Source organism: Vombatus ursinus, unplaced genomic scaffold (assembly GCF_900497805.2).
Source record: "Vombatus ursinus unplaced genomic scaffold, bare-nosed wombat genome assembly UNPS02010548.1, whole genome shotgun sequence".
Classification (NCBI taxonomy): Eukaryota; Metazoa; Chordata; class Mammalia; order Diprotodontia; family Vombatidae; genus Vombatus; species Vombatus ursinus.
Window position 1 is genome coordinate 7675867 of NW_020950326.1, and position 27553 is coordinate 7703419.

The window sequence follows — 27553 nt, forward strand, 5'->3', positions numbered from 1 at the left end:
GTCATTACATTCTGATAGAATGTGAACTCCCTGCGAGTGGGTCTGACTCATTTTTGACTTTGTATCCCCAAGACTTAGCACAGAGACTGCCACATAATAAGTACTTAATAAATTCCTCTTAATTGATTGATTGGACCACTAATCTCACTGGGTGAGATTGGTCCAAGGGACTTAACCTCTCAGGCTTGGGTTTTCTATAAAATAAGGGGAAAAGGCCCCCTTCATCTCCTAAGAGTTTACATTTCTTCGATTCTGACTACAAAAGAATTGAATTTGGAGAGACTGAGATATGGGGTTATGTGCTTTGGGAAGTATCTGCTAGTGTAAGGGAAGAAGGAAATACAGATGGGTTAGAGAAGGCTCACATTGAGAAAAAGAGCTAAGCTGAGGGTATATGTAAAATGGTGGAGTGGTGCTTTCCATAGAAATTCAGTTTATTCATCAGAAATCTATTCATTAATCATTTACTATATCCTAGGCAGGGATGATACAAAGACAAAAAGGAAGCAGTTTCTGCTTGAAAGGAGATTATATTCTACTAGGGAGTGGGGTGGATACAACAGTACATACGTAGTAATACAAACAAATTTCAAGAGAGAGAGAAAAATGAATTCTGACTAGGAAAGTGGATGGGAGCCAGATTGGGAAGCAATGAGATTGGGAAAACCTTTTGAAAGGGAAAGCTAGCTGACTTTATGGTCTAGAAGGACAGTTTACAAATAGCTAGTGGTTTACTGGGAGGTGGCAAAAAATAAACATAAAACAAAAATACACAATCAAGGTTAGCCTGGGACATTTGAACTCCTGGTGTGCAAAAAAAAAAAAAAAGTGAGAGCATCAGTTTAATATTTTTCTTTTCTTTTTATTTCTTCTGAGAAGTTGGGTTTAGACTTAGCTTCCAAAGCCATACAGTATACTTAGCTTTGTAGATGGACCACCAGCCTCTTAGACTCAGGGATTTCAGATATTCTAGCGTCTCTCTTTCTAGTAGGTCCTTTCCCCAGATCACTCTTGGCCTTTGGGGGAGGCTGTGTGTTCAGATGGATGAGGGAGACTGAAGTTCCTGTGAAATGCAGTTATGAAGCCAGTCAGAATATGGACTCCAGGGATGGGACTTCAACCTTGAATGTCTCTTCTCTTTCATCATTCCATTGTTTGAGCTAGTTTCTTTTGTGTATCCAGCCCTGCTGTATGCATACCTCATGTCAATTGGCTGAGCTCTTAAAGTGTTGGTGTTCTCTTTCAGTTGGCCATTTTGACCAAAACCTTAATTTAAATTATAAAATCTATAACTAGATTACAATATTCTTGAGTTGAGTTCAGGACAGGAACCTCTTCTATCCCTCAGAGAGGATAGCAGACCCTCAATTCCATAGGAGATGCTTAATAGTTAGAGGCAATCATTTCTTTTAGTTGTATATTTTATACATACATATATAAATGTGTTTCTTTTTTTAGAGCTGTCCAAGGAGAGACCAAACTGGCCCATGTTGGAAGAGATTAGTGAGATTTATAGTTATAGTATCTTTGTTTATATTATATATTGTATATATTGCTGGTCATCTCTGTGATTTATGTGATACCAAGTTGTTGGTCAGGAACATAACTTCCGCTTATAACATTGTTCCTATGAGACAGCAAAAGCTTTTGTTCCAATAAGTATTGGGATCAGGCCCGTGAACCGCACTTCCAGCCCAGGTGAGATGGGGAAATCCAGCCTCAAAACAAAACAAAACAAACAAAAATAAATTCTAAGAAAGCAAGCAAAATCACTTAAATTAAATGTTCAGGTAATGTATAACCATTTTGATGCTCTTTATATCCAGCAAAAGTCCTACTTTGATGCCTCATCATGATGTGAGGGGGAGATTGGATTCTCAAAGGTTCAGCTAGTGGTGCACAAGCCCTGACAGTTCCTATGGGTCTGGAAAGGTGTTGAGTCTTGAGGACAAGCCTCGATAAGTTCAGAGAAGCTCACCACTTCAGAAGGCTGGCTACCAGGCAATTGGCTTTGTTGACCACACCAATTCACATTAGCAATTTTCTGTTAAAGAGTGGGAGGATTGAGACTTGTGTTGGTAAAAGGAGAATCCACTTTGATAAAAAACTATTATGATGGGAAAAGTAATGGATTTAGAGACAAGAATACTTAGATTTGGATGTCTATTCTGCTGTTTATTTCCTATGTGATTGTGACCTTCTTCAAATTATTTTTAACTTCTCAAGGTTTGTTATATGAGGGCCCCTCCCAGTTTTCTGTGAAGTATTGAGATGAGGTTAGTATATGTTTTCTACACTCTAAATTTAATATACTAGCTGAATTTTTATGTGTTATATTTACATTTTATAGTATAGTGGTGTTCTTTACATAGATAGTTTGCAGAGTACATTTATATTCAGTTTTATACTTTTGTAAGGGAAGAAATTTGATGTAATGGAGAAGGAACCAGATTGGGATCAAGAGACATGGGCTCTAGTCTCTGCTCTGTTGATAGGTAGCTGTAGGCTCTGGAAAAGTCTTTTTACCTCTCTGGACCTTGGTTTTCTTATTTGTGAAAATGAGAGGTTTAGACTGATTTCTCAGGTCCTTTCCAGCCCTAAAATCCTCTGACTTAGAGCCATAATTTTATATTTCAAAAATGATTAGTGAGATTTATAGTTACTACATCTTTGTTTATGTTACATATGGCTGGTCATCTCTGTGATTTGTTTAATACCAAGTTGTTGGTCGGTAACATAGCCTCCACTTACAACATTGCTCCTATGGGACAATAAAATCCATTTTATGATGATTCTTTTTATGACAGTTTCTGGCAAAGCATTGTGCTGAAAAGCTAGAAAATATTTTCTCTATTTAATTGAATAGAGAGAGAAGCTTATCTGTCTGCCTCTCTAGCCAGAAAAAAAGTAAGGAGAATGACAAGCAAACAGTGATGACTCTTGGGAGAATGTTGTTACATGGATCCCTGTGTCATTCATCCATTCATTCAGCAAATGTTTATTGAGCAATTATGCCCATCATTGTCAGGGATGGAGAGAGGCATGAGATAACTGCCCCTGCTTTTGTAAAGTTTACAACAAAGTAAGAAATGATGGACATTGGAAACATTCTTTAATTTCTTATTATTTTTTACCTTTTTTGCTTTTAGGGATTAGATGATCTCTCTCCTTAGTCTTAGATTATCAGGTTAATGCGCTTTTCAATCCTCTCTTCAAGGCTAACTTGAAAGGAGACTGCATGACTTTTAGTCATGCATGGAGTCATAACTCTAGCCTCAGGCTAGCTTGCCTGCCTGACACATGAGGTACAGGAATATGAGAAGAGGGAGACAGGGTCGTTCTCCATGACTGCTTCCCTCCCATGCCTCCCACTCCTCTCCACGTGGCTGGAGCAGAGATCAGGGCATAGGTGGTGAAGGCAGTGGCACTTGTCCAGAATCAAAAGGTAGTAGATAAATGAGACGTTCCAGTTGGCTTATTTATGTGTCTACCTGTATGTGTTGGTGATGATGTGGATAGGGGAGAAGGGGAGAGATAGAGAGAGAGGAAGGAGGGGTGATAATCCTGTTGAAACGATGAGTGATCACAATCATTAAGCCACAATTTTCTATCCTGGGCATTGGAAACAGAATACTTAGTGTAGTATGTAAGAGAGAGACCTGAACTTGGATTCTAGTCCTGGATTCTGCTGCTTACTGGCCACAAGATCTAGGCCAAGTTATTTAATATGGCTAAACACCAGATTGTGCTTTTTTTTTAATCTGTAAAATAGGGAGAATATCTATCTGGTTTGCCTCATGAGGCTTTTATGAGGAGCAAATTAAGTAATATTGTTATAGTGTTCTTTAGAGTACTAGATAAATAAATAGGATAGGAGGGACTGGATTTGTGATGTAATTAGTATGGGGAATTCCTGGGTGAGGAATCCCTTTTAACAAAGTATATTGGCATGTTCTCTGAAGCTTAAAGGTTCACAACCCTCAGCAGTGCTGCTACTCAACCAGATTAAAATGCAATTGGGAAATATTTAACAAAATGAATAAAAATACAATGGAGAACAGTTAGGTGGCACAGTGGATAGAGCTACCAGGCTGGGAGTTAGAAAAACTCATCTTCCTGGTTTCAAATCTGGCCTCATACTAGCTGTATGACCCTGGGCAATTCACCTAACCCTGTTTGCCTCAGTTTCCTATCTGTAAAATGAGCTGGAGAAAGAAATCCATGAGGACAGAGCTGAAAAATGACTGAACAACAAAGTACATGGACTCCAAATTAAGTGCTTTTTTCCCCTTTTCTTTGTATTCCCAGAACTTACTACAGTGTCTAGCACGTAAAGTAGAAAAATATTTTTTTTTGGAGGATGCCAGAGCTCTTGATACTCTGAAAGATAATAGTGTTACCTTAGACAGTGAAGACTATGTGATATGGTGTGGTGGGTGTAGCAGAGAAAGCATGGCAGTACAGAGCCTAGCTAGACTTCTGCCTTTAACTCTCTTTGTGCCTTTGGTGAAGTCATTTCATGAGGACGTTAGTTCAGATTATCTTTAAGGTTCTCTCCAGCTCTAAATGTCTCTGATCTATGTCGTCTGGCTCAGGATAAGTAAATGTTTTTTCTTTCTGAATAAAATTATTTGTGTATCACAATGTAGTAGAAAGAGTGTGAATTTGTAGTAAGAAGACCTATGTTCAAGTCTTACCTCTGATACTTATTTTATTATTATTATCATTATTATTTTGGCTACGCAATGGGGGTTAAGTGACTTGCCCAGCTAGTAAGTGTCAAGTGTTTGAGGTCACATTTGAACTCAGGTCCTCCTGACTCTAGGGCTGGTGCTCTACCCACTGTGCCACATAGCTGCCTCTTACCTCTGATACTTATAAGCTGTATGAAAATAAATCACACAAACGAAAATAAACCTCACTGGGCTTCTGTAAGCCCATCGGTAAAATGATGGCGTTTGACCCAGTGATCAAGGTCCTTTCAAGGGCTAAACTCTGGACTCCAGTGATCCCTGGGCACAGATAGACACATATCTCGCCTTCCTTGAAAGCAGAATAGTCAGTTACAAAACGCTGTAAGATTTGAGCAAGCAAGGAAGACTTATCCTATCCAAAAATATGCGCTTCCTCCCCCATACTTGCATGGTCCATTGGCCCAAATTCCTTTATTCAAGACCTGAGTTCCTTGGGGTTAAAAAAGAACTTTTCTGAATGATTCTCTTAAAATGCACATAGCCCCAAGGAGGTGGGGGTGGGGTGGGGAGAATAGGGATTAACACCTTAAGTCACAAATATCTCCAGGTAAACGAACCTCCTGCTAGCCTAGCCTTTTCTCCTTGCTCCACCCCTAGACTCAGAGAGTTTCTTATATTTTAACTTTAAATGAGATTGAACTGATCCTTTTCCCTTCTCAAAAAGTCTTTATCTCTTCCCATCTTCTTTTCAGTCCAGATAAGAAGTAGCTCTTCTTTCTAAAGCTTGCCATTCCACCTGTGATCTTGGATCCCAATTTCCTGTCACCTTTTCCAGGCCTTAACCCTTCAGTCATTCTCTCTTTTGTATCATCCGTTTCTCTTTCTACACTAGGTTCATTCCTCCCCGCTCCCCACTACCCACCTAGAAACTCGCTCTGATCTCTCCTGCCCCGAGACCTTTCCATGATGCTGTGACACCCCTGAACTACTCAGGGAAATAGCTTTATTTTTCACTGCCAACCTTTTGCAAAGTGTAGTTTACATGTCTTACCACCCAGACATTTCTTAACACTAACTCCATTTGACTGGTTTACTCTACTGAAACTCTACTCCATAGGGCAAAGTGGATAGAGTGATAATAATAATAATAATAATGATAACTAGCATTTTACAAATACTATCTCATTTTATCCTCATGACAATGCTAAGAGGTAAGTGCTATTATTATGCCTATTTCACAGATGATGATATTGCTGCAGAAAGACCTTAAGAGACTTGTCCAGGGTCACAAAACTAGTAACTATCTGTTGTCTGATTTGAACTCTGGTCTTATTGACTCCAGGTTTATCTCTCTGTGTACTGGGTCATGTGCCTTGGAATATAGGACTTAACAGTCATAAAGACCTGAGTTCAAATCCTGACTGATACTTAATAGCTATGTGACCCTGTGCAAGTCACTTAGCCAATCTGGGTCAGTTTCGTCATCTGTAAAATGAGAGAGGGTTGTACTCACTGATTTCTAAAGTCTATTCCAATTCTAAATCTATCATTCTATGGAAATCAACCAATAAACATAAGTTCTTATAATGTGCAGTGCTGTGGGAACATAAAGACAAGTGTTAAACAGTACCTGCCCTCAAGAAGCTTAAGATAACTGATTTCCCAGTAATTAGCAAATCCACTGTCATTTTTTAGGCCTCTAGAGGAACAGGTAAGTTTGTGTACGGATTGGTAAAACATTTTTCCACAATAATAACAATTCTGATATATTTTTGTTGTTCAGTCATTTTTCAGTCCTGTTTGACTCTTCATGACCCCATTTGGAGTTTTCTTGGCAAAGATACATTTCCTTCTCTAGTTCATTTTATCGATGAGGAAACTGAGGCAACCAGGGTTAAGTGACTTACCCAGGGTCATATAGCTAGTAAGGGTCTTTGAACTCAGTTCTTCCTGACTTCAGGCCTGATGCTCCATCTACTTTGCCACCTAGCTTCCCTAGTTCTAATTTACTCTTCAAAGTTTTTAAAATACATTCTTCTCATCAACCCTATGGAAGTAGGTAGTGCAACTATTAGTATCACTGTTTTATAGAGAGGTTACACAGCACTTAAACAGCGGATTTGAACCCCTATATCCTAACTCCAAATCCAGGGCCTCTCTCTACTATGTTAGCTTGGCCCTTGACCCTAACGACTAAAAAAAAATGTTCCCAACCAGTTTATCGGACTGTGGGAATGGAATACCACAGTAGGCTCCCCATCTTTCCTGGGAAGTACTTGTTCAGGAAGCTGTCATGAGAGGGGAAAAGAAAAAAGGAAGAGGGAAAGGTCTTGTCCAGATTTTTGTTTCTTGGATCTACAGCCAGAATAGATTCTGGCCGGCTCCCCTTAAAGGGATGGGTAGGAGGGTAGGCAGGGGAACCAGTCTCCTGGAGGAGGTGTGGTTCATCCTTCCTAATTCAGAGTCCTTCAGTGTTCAACAGAGGCCAAACGAGGTGGGACAGGATGGGAGGGGTTTCAGGATGGGGACCCCAGTGTAGGGGAAAAGGAGGGAAGAGTGGGAGCTGGCCTGGAGCCCTAGGGCTGGAGTCAGCTTCTTACCCAGCATTATTACCCTTTTAAAAATTCTGAATTCTTTTGTTCTGGTGGAAAACATCTGCTGGACAAACGCTCTTGGGAGGATCGGGGTCCAGGATATTATAAATCATTTGCAGCCCTAGAGTCTGCGGCGTCCGAATCTACACAGGGCCTTGACCTCCCCAGTGGTGGGGGAGGGCCAAGAGCACATGAAGCATGCAGGCTTAGTTCTCCTGGGGCCTATCCTTCCAGAGGCTGGGTGGGGTCTGCGTTAACGCTGTTTTAGGAGAGAAGCTCAGAGAAAAGTGAGGGGGAGGAGGGCAAGGGAATAAAAGACAGGAAGGGAAGAGGGAACAGCAGAAGAAAGGAAGAAAGGCAAAGGAAGGACAGGAAAAAGGAGAAAAGGGGGAAGGAGTCAAGAGATTTGAGTGGAGGGAAGAAGGAGGAGGAGGATTTTTGGAAAGACTGAGAATCATGGGACTTTTTTTCCCCTGAAATCTCTAAAGGACTTGAGTGATCATCATTCCAATCTTCTAATTTTATAGCTGAGGAAAGTGAGGTATAGAGACAGATGAAATTATTTGCCCAAAGTCACAAGATTATGTGTTACTGGTAGAGCTGCATCAGGCAAAAATACATCAGATCTCTAGATGGAGTCAGAGAGAAATGGTAGGAAAGGAGGAGAGGAGGGAAAGAAGAGAGGACCAAACTGTACTTTTGTTTTGGAAGGGATGCTATAAAGATAGCATATTCTTATTATGTCCCTTGTCAACCATCAGTTGTTTTTCAGTCATGTCTGACTCTTTGTGATCACATCTGGGGTTTTCTTTGCAGAGATCTGGAAGTGGTTTGCCATTTTCTCTTTCCAGCTCATTTTACAGATGAGGAAACTGAGGTTAAGTGACTTGCCCAGGATAACACAGCAAGTAAGTGTCTGAGGCCGGATTTGAACTCAAGAAGATGAGTTGCTGACTCTAGATCCTGTGCTCTATTCACCGAGCCCCTTAGCTGCCCATTATGTCTCTAGCTAAATTATGAACTCTTTAGGAATGGGGACCATATATCTAAAATTTCTTGTATCTTCTAGTACAGTGCCTTACACATAACAAACGATCGGTGTGCAGTTGGTAATTGATTATAGATTAGTTTTTCTTTTCTTGCATTTAATACTTGGTGGCAAGATGCCACAGCGTATATTGAGTTGGAGTCTGAAAGCCCTGGGCTCCAATCTCAGAATAGTTGTGTGTCTATGGGCAAATTACTTAATCTTTATGAGTCTCAGGCAGCTCTCTTAAGACTGAACTGTTTTAGATGAATTGCCATCTGTACTCATGGAGGGAATTCCCATGGTTATGAAATCACAGATCCTTGGTAAACTTATGGACTCCTAATGTATATTTTTTAACACTTAGTGGCTGGATGGTTCTGGTTAGGTTTCTGGTTTGGGAAAGGCAGAGACTTTATTTTAATCTTTTTTTATGGGCTTCACGTTCAGTTCAATTTAATTCAACAAATATTTATAGAACCCATCTCTGTGCTAGGTGCTGTGGGAATATATTGGGTAGTTGAACAAAGGAGGATTGGCTATACTTCTCATCACATACATTCTGCTGCTGTTGTGCTAGTAGCATTCCAATATTCAGTTTGGCCAATGGGGAAGTTCTTCCCATACCCTCCCGAAAAGTGGCTGACGTCTATCACCAGGAGATCATTCAGACTACGGCTGGTAGTGCCCTAATGAAGTTATTCCATAAGCATTAACAAATGGATAAATCATGCTATCTGAAAGGGTTAACTGGGTGTTACTGTGGTGTAAAGATCACAACAAGAGCTAACATTTATATAGCACTTATTATGTGCCAGGCACTGTGCTAATGGCTTTACAATTATCATCTTGTTTGATCCTCACTACAGCTCTGGGAGGTAGGTGCTATTATTATCCCCATTTTACAGATGAAGAAACCAAGGCAAATGGTAAGTGTCAGAGGCTGGATTTGAACTTGGTTCTTCCAGACTCCAGGTCCAGTGCTCTACTCGCTGCACCATCTAGTTTTCCCCATAAGAATCCCCACGATAACCTAGTAAAATTGTTCATCTAGAGACTTGAGTGATGCTTACCCCGGAGATTCCCCTGATATGAAGCTGACTACATGTGCAAAAACAGACACCCTGCAATTTTAAAGTCCAGCTGTGAGACCCTTATAGAACCCCATGAACAGTATGTTCTTTCAATGTCATGCGAGTTTTTCAGCACCACGTAAAGTCTATGGTTTCTCAATTACAAGGGGCTGTCCCTCAACAATCATTTATTAAAAACTTAATATGTGCCAGATCCTAAGCACTGGCCCCTCCTTATATTGATAGCTTTCCAATATGATGTGAGCTGTTAATATAACTTGTGACCACATATACACACAGTACACATATTTGCAAGTATTTGTGTGTATATGTACGTAAATACACATGTATTGTGTATATGTGTGTGTATATAACGTATACCCACACATGCATATTTATATATATATATATATACACACACACACATTCACACACACACATCTATATATATAAAGCATACATACAGATACATATATAGTGTTGTTCAGTTGTGCCTGTCTATTTGAGGCCCTATGGACCATAGTACACCAATGCTTTTCCTTTTTCTTGGTAAAGATACTAGAGTGTTTCATCATTTCCTTCTCCAGTAGATTAAGGCAAACAGAGGTTAAGTGACTTGCCCAGGGTTACACAGCTGGTAAGTGTCTGAGGCCAGATTGGGACTCAGGTCTTCTTGACTCCAAGCCCAGAGCTCTATCCAATAAGCCAACTAGCTTGCCTCCATACATATACATATATTTGTATATATGTACATGCATATATAAAATGTTTTGGGGATTTGAAAGTGAGCCCTGTTTACTACTGCTGATAACAGAAACCTAAGTACAAGGTAATGAACCAAGATGGGGGATGCAGAAGATATGATTTCTTCATTCAAGAAACTTTTAATCTTGCTGTTAATTAGATTTAAACACATGAAACAATTATAAATCAGTATTATACATCCTATAGCCAAATACTCAAGGATGTGGTTCCGAAAATATATGTTATGAGAGTTCAGTGAAGGGAGAGAACAGGGTTGGCCTCCTGGTAAAAGCTGAGTGGTAAAGTCAGGCTATGTGAAGATAGGACTAGAGCTGAGCCCTTCTCACCCTAGACTTGAGTCAGGTGAGAAGAGGGAGGGGGCATTCCAGGTAAGGAGAAGCATTGTGTGAAAAAGTAGAATAAGCATGGTGTGTTTTGGAGAAAGTTGAGAAGAAGTGGATAATAAAGTTTAAAAGGTAGTAAAGGAAGTTTATGGATATCCCTAAATATCATAGGGTGGCTAAATGGCACATTGGATAGAATACTGGGCCTGGAGTCAAGAGGACTCATCTTCTTGAGTTCAAATCTGGTCTCAGACACCTACTAGCTTTGTGACCCTGAGCAAATCACTTAACCCTGTTTGCCTCAGTTTCCCCATCTGTCAAATGAGCTGGGGAAGGAAATAGCAAATCACTCCAGTATCTCTGTCAAGAAAACCCCAAATGGGGTCAGGAAGAGTCTAACATGACTGAAAAACAACCGAACAACAACAACAACAAATTATACAGAAGAATTTGTACATGCTGTGTTAGGTAATAGGGAGTCATTGTGAGTTCTGGAAGTTGAGTGACATAATTAAAAAGACCGATCAAATGGTAATGGGCAACAAGGATTAGATGTGAGAGAAAGTAGGGGCAGGAAAACAAAGGGTTAAGTGAAAAAAAAAATAAGAAGTGGGCATGAAAGTCCAAGCACCAGTGTTCTTGGTATCATGGCTGGATTCTGGAGGAAGGTGTTCAGACTGAAATCTCCTTGGGGGAAAAAAGTAGTTTGATTTCCGAGTTGTCCATATGTATCAGGTATGCATTAGCTTCCGTTTTATAACCAGGAATGTTGTTTTGCACATCGCAAGGGGAGGGTCAAAATGCTTCTTCCTGGTAGGTTGCTCAGATCCCAGTATGCCAAGCCAATTCAGTTCAATGAAATTTAATTCAAACAAACATTTATTCCAATGGGCAGGACATCAGAGACCTTCCATATTCTGTTACCAAGGAAGCAAGTCCAAGAAGCAGTTCCCTCTTGGCCTACTTGAAAAAGGAATAACTAACCTGTGAGCTAGGGCACAAATGTCTGAAAACCGTTAAAGTCCCAGCCTACAGAAGGGGGGCTATGATCCCATAGCTGTGGCTTTCGTAGCATCTAAGAACAGAGTGGAATTTATTCTTCCTAGACCTGATAGGTTATTTTAAAAGAGGACACTTTTTTTTTTCTGAAACCTGATTTGTAAAGAATTGTCCTGAGGTCATATGAGGTAATGTCAAGTCTTTTGACAATTTTCCCATTTTCTCCAACCTTTCCCCTTAGGTGTTCTTTTCTAACCCCATCATTATTTCTATTGCTCTCCTCAGGACCTTGTCCAAGTTCTACACAGCTCTCTGAAGCTGTGGAATTCCTCTCCAGAAACAGATTAAAGTTCTGACCAGTGCCAAGGAAGGTGGGAAGATTACTTCTTAATTCTTATACTCTTGCTCTATTCATGTTCTTTGTGTTGGACTTGTAGAATTTAACAGCAACACAGAGTCACTGAAGCTTGACAACGTCTCAGACTTTGTCTTGGCCCATTTTTCTCCGTTCTTTTATCTTTTTATCCTCTACTTTTCCTTAAAGGGAGAGAAAGAGAAAAAAATAGATGGGAGAAAGAAAGTGAGAAGAGGTGTGTGTGAGAGAGAGGCAGACAGACAGACAGATAATGATCAGGTCCTGTTGGAATCTTTAATTCCTACTTATCTACTATGCTTCCTGACTTTAAAACTATGTCACTGATAGTATCTTCTGGCCCTTAGGAAATACTGCTGGGAAAATAGAACTAGACTGCTTGGGATGCATTCACCCTCTTCTCTTGTAAAGCACAGAATAATAAGGATTAATCACAATCCAAGATTGACTCCCATGGACAAAGGAGGAGAATAAAAGTGTCTGCAGCTGGGGCAATAAACTACCTCAGTTTACTTAGTCCTGACACTATATATTTGCCTCAACACTTGTTCTCGACCAGCCTCCCTATGACTGGTGACCTCTTGGTTTCTAAATACAAACCTGGATGCTGGACTCTTCTGCCCACCTTATACTTCTTTCTGGTTTTTTGCTTGCCTGACCCCAAATGTTTGTTCGGATATTGCCTGTTTTATATCCTTTATATATTATCTGTTCTTCTATATCTTGGTATCTGCTTACTTCGTTGGTTTTTACTGTGGTTTCTCATACTTTGGTTCTCATGCCTGCTTTGACACCTCAAATAATCTGTTAATCACTTATAGCTCCTGCCTGTGGAACTTACAGACAAAGATGGACAACATTCAGAGAATTAAATGCAAAAAAAAAAAAAACAACTCAACTAACCTCTTGCTATAAGCTGCATATAAAATAGCCAAACCTGAGCTATAAAGAGGAATAAAATTGCTTGATATATGGACTTTGGAGGTGGGGTTGATATTATCTGCTAAGATCAGTGCCCTTGGAATTGGGGGCTCCAGGGTTAGAAAGGCAGGAAGTCAGAGAACAGAGATTCTTTAGTGGTAAAATTAACCAATCAAGAAAAGTGTGTAAATTCTATGCAGAACTTAGCAGCAAAATAACCCTCAGAAATGGGAGGTATAAGATAATATAAAATAAGAACTTCACTTTATCAAATATGAATGTGGATATTGGTGAACAAGAGAAAAAAAGCAGAAAGTTGAAATAGAGAAGGGAAAATGACTGGGGTCCAAAGAAGAACTAGGTTGTGTTGTTGAGTTTAGCTAGGGCTTACAGGATGGTGCTCAGTCAATCCTTGTTGTTAGAGTTCAGTCAGCTTAATCACTAGAGAAAGTATGTTTTGTAAAGGAGAAAGTGTAGAGAGAGAAAGTTGTAGGAATTGCATGTCCCGACATGGTGGAGTCCAGTGGAAATTACCATCCTGCTTCCAGTGAGTTAGGGTTGTCTTTGAAAGTTGTAATTTTTTACTTACTGAGATGCAAGGACCCCTAAGCTGGAGCTGCAGTTTGGGTCAGGGTCAGGGGGAGATTGGACACCTGCTCTCTCTCTTCCCCCTCCCATCCACCAATCCCACCAAGAGGGTCATTATGTTTGTAGGGTATATTTAGATTTTGTTACATCAAAGTTGTATGTGGACTCACCCCAATGGAGCTTTAGACAAAAGAACCTGCCTCCCAGTTTCAAAGGGAGAAAGTAGCAGCCCTTTTGGGTCGTTTCTTAGAAACTGACCTTTCCTCTGTCCTGCACTTTCCTTCAAATGAAAATTAAGACCTAAAGGAATGCATTCTCTGTGTGTGTGTGTGTGTGTGTGTGTGTGTGTGTGTGTGTGTGTGTGTGTGCTCTGTCTGAGAGGAGTTGGAGGACAGAGTGGGGGTAGGGATGGGGGTGGAACATGTGATAGTTTATGATGAGGAAAGTTGAGGGTAGAGAAAGAATGTTTTCGGAGTCAAGAGAGTCTTCATTCTCAGAAGATGATTTCTTTACCCAGCCAAAGAGAACTGCTCCTAGAAAGTGTTTGTTTCCTTTATCTTGAAGGGGCAAATTAGAAAATTAGGCAGAATAGCAGTGTAAATCAAGGCCCAGTGTCTTGACGAAAGCAGCAGTTTATCTTCTGCTCTGCAGAGGATGGCAGAGACTCATGTAATGAGAGCAGCCTGATGCCGGGGTGGCACTTAACATGTTCAGGTAATTCTGGGGATGGGGGTGATGGAGGGCGGCAAACTCCAAGCTGTCACTTTGCACTGGAGCACAAATGAGATGGAATAGCTAAAGCCATCTGGTGTAATAGTCCTTAAAGAGCCCATGTATATCACCCCGCTCCGGGCTTCCCCTCCCCAAACCAGACAGGGTGCTGACTCTCCCCACTGAGCCCCAGCCGTGTGCAGGCATGTGGAGGGGCTCCTTCCTGGGGATGGTTTCTCTCATGGACTGGAACCAGCCAAAGCCTTGGACAGATTCAGCAACAAATATACAGCAAGTACCTGCAATATTGGCTGCTCTGTGCTAGGTAATGGGGCTAGATACAGAGACAAAAAGATTTCTGTCTTTAGCCTCAGGGAGCTTACATTCTACTGGAAGAATACCAAGGGAGCACACGTTACTTTAGGAAATCTGAGGGTGAAAGTGTTAACAAGACTGAAGATCAAGGAGAGTTTCAAGAATTTGGCTGGGGAAGTATTCCTTAAAGGAAGACACAATGTAAATTTCTTGAGGTCAAAGACTTTTTTTCCCCTCCCAGCACCTAGCACAGTGCATAGCACAAATACATTTTTGTTGCTTGACTGTTTTTTTATTTTTTTATTTTTTTGGCTAGGCAATGGGGTTGTGACTTGCCCAGGGTCACACAGCTAGTACGTGTCAAGTGTCTGAGGCTGGATTTGAACTCAGGTCCTCCTGACTCCAAGACTGGAGCTCTATCTCTATCTATTGACTTTGAGAGGAGGTGAGGATGTATTTTAGAGAATCACAGAATTTGAGAGTTTCAAAAGACCTCAACATCCAGCTAACCCAACCCGCACATCAAAGAAATCCCCACTATACATGACTAACAAGTGTTCCCTCACCTCCTGGACAGCCCTGGTGGACTATTGGACAGATCTAGTTGTGAGGGAAGCTTTTCATGAAACCAAATCTAAAGTTGTCGTTTTTACATTTCTACTCATTGCTTCTTATTCTAATCTTTAGGGGACAGGCAGAAAAATTCTAATCCCTCTTTCCCATGGTAACCCTTTAGAAATTCTGCAGCACAACTCTCTTGTACTCTCTGAGTCTTCTCTCCAGGCTAAACATCTCTAGTACCAACACAAAATTTCTTAACCTAGAGTCTATGTACTTTTTTTAATTAAAAAATATGCTGATAATTGTATTTTAATATAATTGGTGTCTTTTGTAATCTTAGGTTTTTTTTAATTTTACACATTTAAAAACTATTCTGAGAAGGGATCTATAGGCTTTATTAAACTGTGAAAAGAGTACATGATACCAAAAAAAAATTAAGAATCTCCACTCCAACTGATTCTCATAGGATGTGATTGTTCTCCTCTCCAGATTCTCAATATCCTTCGTAGATGAAGAAATAGCATTTAGTACTATGTGCCAACACTGGGCTACACATACAATCAAAAGGACAGTCCCTTGCCTTCAAGGAGCTTACATTTTACCGAACACATAAAGGGAGCTGAAAAGTAGGGGGAGTCCTAAGAGTCACAAGTTGGGGCTGAAGTGAGCATGGTTGGGGTTGGTGCTTCCTCAAATGGATTCCAGGGATGTGCAGTACTGGTAGAGGTAGGGACCATCCAGTACTGAAAACAGTACTCGGAGTGGGATCTCAGAAAGTCAGACTATAGAGCACCAGGTTTCAAACTTTATGGTCCATGAATATCTGTGACACAGGGGGCATGTGAACTTGGGTAGGGAAAAATAGGGAAAAAACATCTTTATTTTCACTAACATTTAACAGAAATTTAGATTTCCTGAAATTATGAGCTTAAAAAAAATTATTCTGAGGAATCCATGGGCTTTTCATCAGGCTGCTCAGAAGGGGGTCCATGACAAAAAATTTAAGAACTTCTATTCAAAATCTATGATCTTTAAAGGATTGGGTACAAGGTATGTGCTATGCTGGATTTATTTGTGCGTTTATTTATTTGCCATTCTGATGAATTTTATATTTCTCGATCCCTAGTAAATCTCAGGGAGAAAAAATAGCGTCAATGTATAGGTTCAGAATTTTCTCCCTTCTACTAAATGTGTGCAAACCCTCCTGGAGACAAAGAGTGCCAGTTTCTAATTATAGCCTTTTGAGGCAAAATGACAAAAACAAAAGAAAACAAAAAAAAAAAAACCTCAACCAAAAAACCCAAATCACACAGCCTGGCGACTTGGGAACACATGTGCCATCTTGCTACCTGGGAAGAAGTTTTGATGAACTTCAGATGCTTTTGGTGCTACTTACAGTTAGTTGGAACTGAGATTTGGCTTATTAATAAAGTGTCTGTAGGGTGGAGTTGAGAAAAGACAAGTCTGAGCCAATAAAAAAAAAAAAAAAATCATTTTAAGAGGTGCTTTTCAGCAGGTCTCACTCCAAGAGGTGGATTCTGTCAACAAAAGTGCTTTTTTCGAATTCCAAGACTCCCACGGGGTCTGGCCAGCCCCAACTTTTCATACACCGGTCTGTTTTGTCAGGTGAGATAAGAGTTTATCTACATGAAAATATCTTGGCACTTAAATCACTTTCCCAGGAACAACTCCAACTCTTCCTACAAACCTGTAGTGTTTTCGGGCCTTTTTCTGGGAATGATCTGTTGGGCTCTGCAGGGCTTGCTTACTATAACCATCAAGTATCTGTTGGACACCTACTGAGTCTATCCCTGAGCAAGGCATTGTGGGGAGGTGAGGAAAAAAAGAACATCTCCTACTTTGGAAGGGCTTATAATTTAATTGGGAAACAAAACAAAGCCATTATCTGTGAATGGAGAATAGTCTGATTAGGTATGGTTCAGAACAAACTGTTTGCATGTGTATATATGTACATGTGCACGAAGTTAACAATGAACTTTCCGCTGAACTTGGAATCATGAATTGGAGCTGGAAACTTGAGTTCTAATCATGGTTCTGATCCTTACTTACTACCTTGGGCAACTCACTAAGCTTCTCTGGGCCTTGGTTTCCTTACTTATAAAATGAGGGTTTTTCAGGGGATCTTTGAGGTTTCTTCCAGCTTTCTGTCTGTAATCCTTCAAAGAAGTATATATGACAGAGTGGGAAGTCAGTAAGTACTACCTCTGATACTTTGTGGTTCAGTGACCCTGGGCAAGTCACTTAGCCACTCTATGCCTTCCCTAGGCCTGTACAATATAAGTTGCCGATCTAGATTAGGAATTTTTCCCCCACTGTGAGTTCTTTACACCAAAGAAATAACAGATCTAAGTCAAATATAACATATATAGTGTATGTATATACAATGTGTGTATACATATATATGTACATGATGTAATATATCATGAAGCACTTAATTGTATAGAATAGACTAAGAAATATTTATCCTAAATGGATTTTTTGTTCTACTTTGGTCTTTTCTACTTCATGCCTCTCAAGATCATGAGGATTGCTAAAATGTCTGCTTTTATTGTAAGCAGGATCTAACATCAGAAAAATTATGTAAACAAAGTTTGTTTTTAGAAAGTTCCCAATTCTGAACATCTCACCCCATTTGAGTAATCCTGCCAGGCCCTTTGCTCGTCATAGTCTTTAGTTTTGTTTCCCTTAGTGTGGAATCTCCATCATACCCCTGCCACTCTTGCCTTCTGTCTGACATGCTCCCTTCTTCTCCATCAACCCCCTTGAAACTTCCCTGTCTCATACCCTCAAGGCAATGACAGCTCTTTATATAAGGTGACAGCCAGCCCTATTAATCCAGTGCTGTGTGCTCTGTGAGAAGTTCAGTAGTCTGTCCTGGAAACATATATGCATTTAAACCGAAGCTGTCCTATTCTAACCCCATTTATGACTGCGAACTCTAACCCTAGTCATTTGTAATAACTATAGTCATTAGTGACTCTAATTGGGGTGAGAGTGGAGAGGGGAGAGGTTAGGTAGTCCCCATGGTAGGGAAGTAGGGGAGATATTTCTGGGCAGAAGGTGCCTTGAGGTTTCCCTCAGATCGGTGTTTAGGCAGCCACCCACTTCCCCTACATACAGGGCCAAACCTAATTGCAAGTCTAGTTTACACTTTGGTTTTTATGGTGTTTGTCAGCCTGTGGCTAGAGTGATTTTTGATTAAAAAGCAAAGAAGCCTTTTGGGTCTAGAACAATGAAAGCTACCTTTCATTCCTTTTACTTCCAGGCAATGGATGCAAATAAAGCCTTGGGCTAGGGATTCCTGGTTGCTTGAAAACCTCCAGTGAGAAAGAACTTTTGACCTGAAGAGGCAGCCCAAATTTAACTATAATGAGTTGACTTTGATGATGGGGAGCTAAATTGGGTGCCATTCAAGTTGGCATTCTCTGTCCTGTGTGACTCACCATCTATATGAAGAAGCCACCTTCCTGCTGTCCTACTTGGAGTAGAACTTTGAACATGATGAACTAGTGCTTTTGAGTTGAATATATTGTTCTCTTGCTTTTGTGAACATGCTTAGACACAACCATGGATGAGACTCCTCTGATCCATCCGAGTGGTGGGGTGAGATGCCAGTGATTTTGTGGAAAGAAGGCTAGGCTGAACAAGAGGATTTCAGGATTTTTTCTGATATTCTATCAGTTGATGATTTCAGAGTTGCATTCTTTTCTCTAAATTCTCTAGTTCAGTACTTAGGATTGGGGGGCCTTCAACTCCCTCTCCTCTTTGCTTTTTATAGGATCCTAGAACATTGTAATTAGAAGGGATGACTTGATTTCCTTTTTTAAAAGTAATTTTGAATGAATGAATAATGAAATATTATTTACCATATGCTGGGCACTAAGTGTGGGAGAGACAGACCCAAGCCAGACAGTCCCTGCCCTCAATGAGCTTACATAATAATGGGGGAAGGATACACATAAAGAGTAGCTATAAAGGGAAATGGGAGGTGAGATATATAGGGGACTACATGGTTTGGAAGTGATGGGGAAACTTAACTATCAGAACCCAGTGTTTGAGGGACAAAATCCAAGGTTTAGGTGGGAAGGGGCATGAGGAACTGAGGCGGATGACCGGAGTTCAGGTAGCATAGTTTGGAAATGACAGAGAAGTGATTTAGAGGTGGAGGCCTGATTGAAAAACATCTAAATTTTAAACACTTAAAAAAATAAAGCTTCTTTCTCTACAAAGACATCATCTAGTGGTTCTAGTCCATTGTACCTGTGAGGAAACTGAGGCAAAGAGAGAGGAAATAATTTGCCCAAATTCACAAAGTAGTAAGTAGTAGAAATGTAACTTAAACCCAGGCCTCTGATTAAAATTCCATTCCTCTTTCCATTACACATGTTTTTCTTTCTCTTCCACCTGGTTCCAAAAAGCACTCACAACTGGTATCACTCAATACGGCACTTGTTTAATGTACCGTTTTGTTTTCTTCTCTGATTATTTCCTGTATGTACATCCTGTCTCCCCAACTAAATTTTGTTACTTAAAGACAAGGACTATTTAATATACTTCTTCAGTGTTTTGTTACAGTTTTTGGGGCAGAATAGGCACTTGAGGAATATTGGCCTAATCAATGAATGTAAGGAACCATTCATTGCAATGGAAAGAAATCATTAGTTTCCATCTTCCATCTTATTTTTCCCCCACTTCTGCTTAAAAACTTCAATGAAAACCCCCAATTCTTTCCTCTTTTAGGCCTATTTTGGTAACAGAGGCTTTGGAGAAGAGATGAAGATCACCAGGATATTTGGATATGGGCTTTGAACCTTGGTTGCTGTGAAGCATAGAATTAGATACCATTGGCTATGGTTTGGGTTTGGAGCTTAGGGGCCCATTTTTAGTTTTTCCAGTTAATATATAAGTGAGTTACAGAATTTTAAGGAACATTTTAATGATTAAAAAATGAAGGTTTTTTTTGGTGAGCCACAGCTGTCCGAAGCAGGGAGATGGTACCTAGTTGGGGCAGCAGTTTGGCAGGACCGGTTCTCCTTTTTTTATTTTGGTTAGAGAAAAATAGAAACATCAGATATTCATTAATATATAATCATTTAAAATATTCTTTTTCATTATGAACTTTAACAAACATTAACATTTCAATATACAAAGAACAAAAAAGAGGACTACACAATTGCATAAGTAATTGTGAGCTCCTGATATTTCTAGTTTTTATGTGTATTTTAAATTTAATACAATAGTAACAAAACTGGCCTGCTTGATTGTATCCTCTTCTGAACTTATTTCTATGTATTTTAAATATGTATTAATATTTTTATTTTTTGTATCTTTTTTTCCAATTTTTAAACATTTTTATTTAAAATTTTGAGTTAAAATTCTATCCCTTCTTTCCTCCCCTCCTCCCCTCCCTGCCAGATAGGTTATACATGTGCAATTATGTAAAACATTTCCATATTAGTCATTTTGTACAAGAAGATTTGAATAAAAGAAAAAATGAAAGAAAGTGAAAAATAGCATGCGTCAGTCGATATTCAATCAACACCAGTTCTTTCTTTGGAGGCAGATAGTATGCTTCATCAGTAGTCCTTTGGGAATATCTTGGATCATTGTATTTCTGAGAATAGCTGCCAATCACAGTTCTTCATCATACGATATTGCTGTTACTGTGTACAATGCTCTCCTGTATAATACTTCACTGTGCATCAGTTCACGTAAGTCTTTGCAGGTTTTTCTGAAATCATCCTCCTTGTCATTTCTTATAGCACATAAATATTCCCTTACAATCATACATCACAGCTTGTTTAGCCATTTCCCAATTAATTGGCATCCCTTTGATTTCCAGTTCTTAGCCACCATAAAAAGAGGTGCTATAATTTTTTTCTACAAATAGGTCCTTTTCCCTTTTTTTTGGATATATTTGGGATATAGATCTAGCAGTGGTATTGCTGGATCAAAGGGTATGCACAGTTTTATAGCCTTTGGGCATAGTTCCAAATTGCTCTCCAGAATCATTGGATCAGTTCACAACTCCACCCAAAGTGCATTAGTGTCCAAGTTTTCCCACATTCCCTCCAACAACCAACATTTTCCTTTTTTGTCATAGTAGCTACTCAGATAGGTGTGAGGTGGCACCTCAGAGTTGTTTAAATTTGCATTTCTCTGATCAATAGTGATTTAGAGCATTTTTTCATATGACTATAGATAGCTTTGATTTCTTGGTCTGAAAACTGCCTTTTCATATCCTTTCACTATTTATCAGTTGGGAGAATGACTTGTATTTTTATAAATTTGACTCAGTTATCTATATATTTGAGAAACGAGGCCTTTATCAAAGATACTTGTGCAAAAATTTCCCCTAGTTTTCTGCTTTCCTTATAATTTTGGTTGCATTGGTTTTGTTTGTGCAAAATCTTTTTAATTTTATATAATCAAAATTATTTATTTTACATTTTGTAATCCTCTCTGTATCTTCTTTGGCCCTAAATTCTTCCCTTATCCATAAATCTTCCAGATAAACGATTCCATGCTCTCTTAATTTTTTTACATCTCTTAATACCTGCCAATATACCTATGTCCCCTCCCTGCATCTCCCATAGAAGCCTTCCATTTTATAAGTATAGTCAAATAAAATGAATCAACATATTATTGGTCATGTCTGAAAAATGTACATTCATTTCTGTACCTCTAGTTATCACCTGTCTGCCAAGAGCTAGGAGGCATGTTTCATCATCAGTCTTCTGAAGTCGTGATTGGCCACTGCATTGTTTAGTGTTCTGAAGTCTTTCAGAGTTGTTTTCTTTTATAATGTTATGGTCATTATTTTTATTGTTTTCCTGGCTCTATTCACTTCAGTCTGCATCAGTTTATACAATTTCAGATCATTCTTCCTCTTTATTTTTAAGTTTCAGAATCTGATTACACAGATTTTCTGGGCAGCTCTTTTCCATTGGGGTGATGTGGTAGAAAGAGGACTGGACTGGTGGGTCAGAAGACATGCATTCTAAGCCTGGCAATTCCTCTAACTAGCTGTATCTCCTTGAGCAAATGACTTTACCTCTGGGTCTCAGTTTCCTCATCTGTAAAATGAGAAGTTTGGACAATAAACCCTTCAGACTCTAAGCATATGATCTCCAAGATGCCTTCCACTTTTAACATTATGGAAGTCTGATTCTAGAACATGACCTGAGAACTTGCCTGATTAACTAACATGTGGAACTCAGAAGGGTCAGAATTCTTGATTTCCTGGTTGGCTAGAGGGAATAGGACTTCCTGCCAATAACCAACTTTCCCTAGTGGGAAGGTTCTATTCTATTAATTCCACATACGTATGCTAATAATTTCATATAAATATTAATTTAGTGTATATTAATACATGTAAAGGCAAGCTATCAAGGATACAAATCTTGTAGATTTATTGCAAAGTTACAGCAACATCAACATTTATGTTAATGATAGTGAGGGTTGGTGGAACTTTTTTTATTGCTTAATAGCAGTGACTCCTGACTTAGTGTTTATTATGCATTCTTTCACATGGCACATTTGGATTTTGAAACAGTCTAAATAAACCTGTCCCTTACGTCTTAACTGCTTACGTGATAAGGAAGATGAAATGATCTGGGATTTTTTTTCTTTTTGGGGGGTGGGGGAGCATTTCTTTTTATGGGAAGATGACCCTAGTGTTTCACTCTTGATAGGACCAGTGATAGGGGTTGTTGCTACTAATGGTGATGGTCTACACAGTTACTCACACTTTCTCTTCATGCTCTTTGTGACCACCAGTGGAACAGCATGTGTAAGGTGGTTATTAGAAATACACTAGGAAGTAGACCATGACCCTGGAACTGAACAAAGATAATTGGTCCACAAAGGAATTGAACCAGCAGCAGAAAGACTTGGCAGGCTTCTAAGTTAAAGAGTTACAGAACAGCTAAGTACTAAACTGCCTCTAGGATTAGGGAGGAGCAGTGCCTATGATAAAGCCTTGAGGGTTCCAGTGGATAGCAAGCTCAACCCCATGATGTGGTAGCCAAAAAGGCTGTTGGCTTCATAGGCAGCATGAATAGAAGTTTAATTTGCAAAATAGGGGAGGCCATAAGCCTCTCTGGTTCTCTGTCCTGGTTAAGTTAAATCTAGAAAAAAATCACATTTTAGGAAGTACCTTGATAAACTGGAGAGTGCCATAAGAAAGTACATGACAGCAGTCTTCAGGACATGCTGAAGAGGGAGTAGCAGACTTGTCTTGTTTTGTCCTAGAAGCTCCTTTGAGGGTAGGGACAGTATTATTATTTATGGTTACCTTTACAGTGCTTAGGACAGAGCTTTGCACAGAATAGGCACAATTAATATTTGGCAAATTGAATAGAGTGGCATGGAGGATAGATCATGGGACCTGGAATCAGGAAGACCTTAGTTCAGATATAGCCTCAGATACTTAATAGCTGTGGAACCAAGGGCAAGTTATTTAATTTCAGTTTCCTTATCTGTAGAATGGGGATAATAATAGCATCTACCTTCCAAGGTTGTTGTGAAGATAAAATGATAGAATTTTTATAAAGCATTTTGTAAACTGTAAAATGCTATTATTGTCATTGAATGGATTAGACTAAGAACAGGCATATTCTTGGGTCCTCCCTATTCCTTCTCTCAATCCTGCCCCTGAAATTTTAGCAGAGAAGAAGCCTATTGCATTTTTAACAAAAATTATTCCATAATTTTGATACCCATTGCTAGATTTCCTTTAGGAATGCCTTGATTTCTTTTAGGTCACAGTTATATCAGCAAAAGAGAGGAATTCAAAACTAATACTGAAAAAGCTATTTTGAAAAGCAAATTGGGATTTTAAACAACAGATTTTTTAAAAATCTCTTTTCAAAAATCCCAAGTAACATTTATTCCTACTTTTACTGTATTTTCAAAACAAAAGTGCCATGTGGATAAGGTCTTAAGTATATTTCAGTGTAATGCCCAACTTTTCTCTTACTTAAGTGGATGATATTTCTTTGCATCATGATGTGCAGAGTTCAGAAGTTCACAGCATGGATGGAAAGGGGTTTTTGATGAGTTATTCTTGTTGTTCTTAAGCATGTCTGGAGCCGAGTAACCCCTAGTGAACTTGTAGCCTTCAGTCCAGCTGCAGCTCTTTAGTCTCTATAAAATCAGGAAACAGAGAGTGCCAGAGTCATCCGGCCTCCTGGCTGTCCCCAGGGCATGGGCCTCTCTCTCCAATACAGTCTGGAATGCCTAATGAGCAGGTCCACCTGCAGACCTTTTAAAAAAACCTAGCCAGTGAGCTAATCCTCTCCTAGGAAGAGGAAAGACTTAGGGGTCCCAATTCAAGGCCACTCTGAAACTATACTCTCTACTAATCTGGCTCCTATAGAATTGGTATGCTTTGATAATTGCTTCACTTAAAGAAAGACTGAACAGAGTTGGAGAGGGTCCCCAGTGGGACATCTGAAATGATCAAGGGCAGTGAGGGCAGAGTTTGCTTTTTGAGGGCAGACCAGAGATTAGGACATTTCAGTTCTCAAAAGCCAAAGCTGAGCAAGGAAATTATTGAAACCTATAAAGCCAGAAGGAGCAGAAACTGGAGAGGCAAGTTTAGGTAAATAAAACGAAGTTTTGTTTTAGACCATATGTAGAAAACATGTAATTCAGTACCCCTTATAGGTGATTTGGGTTGAGGATATAAATAGATTTTTAGGAGGTCTAGTGAAATTGTGGGCTGATCATTCCATAATGGCTTATTAAGGAAAACTAGGATGTTTGGTTCATGTCTCTAACTTTTGAGGTCTACAGGAAAGATGGCAACCAGGGAGAGAACTGACAGTGGATGAACTGTTGTTCAGTGTGGTGGAGACATTTTTATACTCTTATGTTCACTCACTTCTCTAAAATCACATCATTCTACTTGCTAGCTCTCACAAAGAAATGGAATCTGGTTATGGACAGTTTCGTATCTGATCAGTTAACAGGCATTTATTAAGGGTTTACTATGTGCTGAACTTTGTGCTAAGCCGTGCATGGAGATAGAAAGACAAATATGAAACAATCCCTGCCCTCAAGGAGCTTCCATTCTATGGTGGCTGGAAGGGGGGGGGACCCAATAGGTATATATACATACTTTTTGGACTAGATTAGTAATTTCATCCAAGTAGGGAGCTCCCAAGGAAGAGTCTCTCCCTTTACCAATATAGATCACACCAATGTTGCATAGTAGAGTCTTGACGAATAGTCTGGTGTAGGGAGAAATGGACAGAGTCACGTGACCAGTTTGTATTGGAGGATTCAAACTAAGGTCTTCCTCACTCAAAGTCTAGCACTCTATCCTTTGCACCATCCTGTCTCACATAACGCACAAAATACGTTCAAAATAAAGAATATTTGTGGAGAGGCACTAGGAGGTGGTATCAGGAAAGACCAGAGGTGAACTTTAAGTGAAACTAGGGATTCTGAGAGGTGGATGTAAAGCAGGAAGTATATTCCAGGCACAAGGCATGGCCTGTGCAAAGACATGGAGATGGGATATGGAAAATGGGATGTTGGATGTCCATTTTGGTGTGTGTAAAGTATAATAAGCGTATATAATTATATACTTATATTATTATATAATACTCTTATATAATAAGAGTAGGTTGAAGTGAGGTTGGGAAGTGTTTTAAATGCTTTGTATTTAATTAAAGTTTGAATTTAATCCTCAATAAACTTCGGTGGCTCCCAATCACCTCCAGGATCAAATATGAAATCTTCCATTTTGCATTCAAAGCCCTTCATAACCTAGCCCCCTCCTACCTTTCCAGTCTTTGTGTACATTATTCCCACCATATACTCTTTGATCCAGTGACACTGGTTTCCGGGCTCTTCTACAAAGATTTCTGACCCCATGCCTCTCCCTTTTCAGCTGTACCTATTGACTTCCCTGACTTCCCTTAAGATCCACCTAAAATCCCATGTTCTATAGGAAGCCTTTCCTCACCCTTCTTAATTCTGGTACTTTTCCTCTCTTAATTATGTCCTATTTACTTTATAGATAGCTTGATTATACATATTTGTTTGTTCATTTCCCTCATCAGATTGTGAAATCCTTGAGGGCCAGGGGATTATTTTTTGTCTTTTTTATCCTGTAACTCCAGTGTTTAGCATAGTGCCTGCCATATAGTAGGTGCTTAATGTATGTTTATTGACTGACTGACTGATTATTCCTAGCATAATAGGAAGCCACCAGACTTTATTGATTAGGGGGCTGACATGATGGGACCTGCTTTAGTACTATGAATTGACAACCATGAGAAGAATGGATTGGAGACTTAAGTCAGCGAAACAAATGAGGAGACTATTGAAAAAAGCAGGGAGAAGATTGTCTACTCAGAATGTAAGTGGCAGCTACAGCAGAAGGAGGCATAGTCTTGTTGAATGACTCTTAAAGTTAGCAAAGTGAACCTACCAAGAGGACAAAGCTTGTTGGTGGTTGGTTGCTATTAGATGAAGAACAGAAAATGGAGAAGGGTTTTATTTCACTTTGTAGTGCTATCTAATGATTGGGGAGGAAAAAAAAGTTCACTAGGGAAAATGATAACTCTTCTTTGTACTCAGCTGAGCAAACCCCCCTTTCCCCATGTCTGGCTGCCTGGTGAGAGAGGTCAAACAATTACAGTTCCCTTCGTTTCCTAGCCAATTGGGAAATTAAATAACATCTCCGTCAAAGCTTTATTAGTAATTTTCAAGAAAGAAGTAATTGAAATTAAACTTTTTAATACTCTCACCAAATTGGTGTGGGGGCAGGGGAAACAATGGATTGCATCTCCCCTCCTCCACACTTGCCATGTCTATCCTTCTTGGATTGAGATGAACAGTGGGCATGTAAAGCTCTCCTTGATGTGACCCCATCCTTTCTAGTCTACCCTAGCTCCTTCAAATCCCTAATGCATATTGACCTCTCCAGTCAGGTCCTTACCCATGCCCCACCTATTCCTGCTCTGGTTCTTTGGCTCATGCTCTCACCTGCTGGGAAATCCCTTCCTCCTTTCAGAATCACAGATTTATAGAATTTGAGGCCTGGAAGGGACTTGAGTGGCCATTTCATCCAACCCATACCCAAAAGGCATCCTCACTATAACATATCCATCAAGCCTCTATTTGAAGACCTCCACGGAAGGAGAACCTATCCCTACGTCTGGACATCTATTGTCTTTCTTCTCCTCAAGCCTAAATTTTCCTCTTGGCAACTTCCATACCCAATTCCTTGTTCTGCCCCCAGGGCCAAAAGTCTAATCCTCCCCCACATGACACTCCATCAAATAGTCAATGATAGTTATCATATCTTCCTGCCTCTCCCTGCCACCCCCACTCAGTCCACTTTTCTCCAGGCTAAATATGCCCAGTTCCTTCAGTAAATCCTTATATATCATAGATGATCCTAATTGACCTCCCCTGGATGCCCTCCAGTTTATCAATGTCTTTCTTAAACCATAATGTCCAGAACTGAAGACAGTACTCCAGATAAGATCTGTTGAGGATAGTGGAACTATAACCTCCCTCAATTTTTGGAAATTATGCCCCATCTTCACAGATTCCATTATCATATTAGCC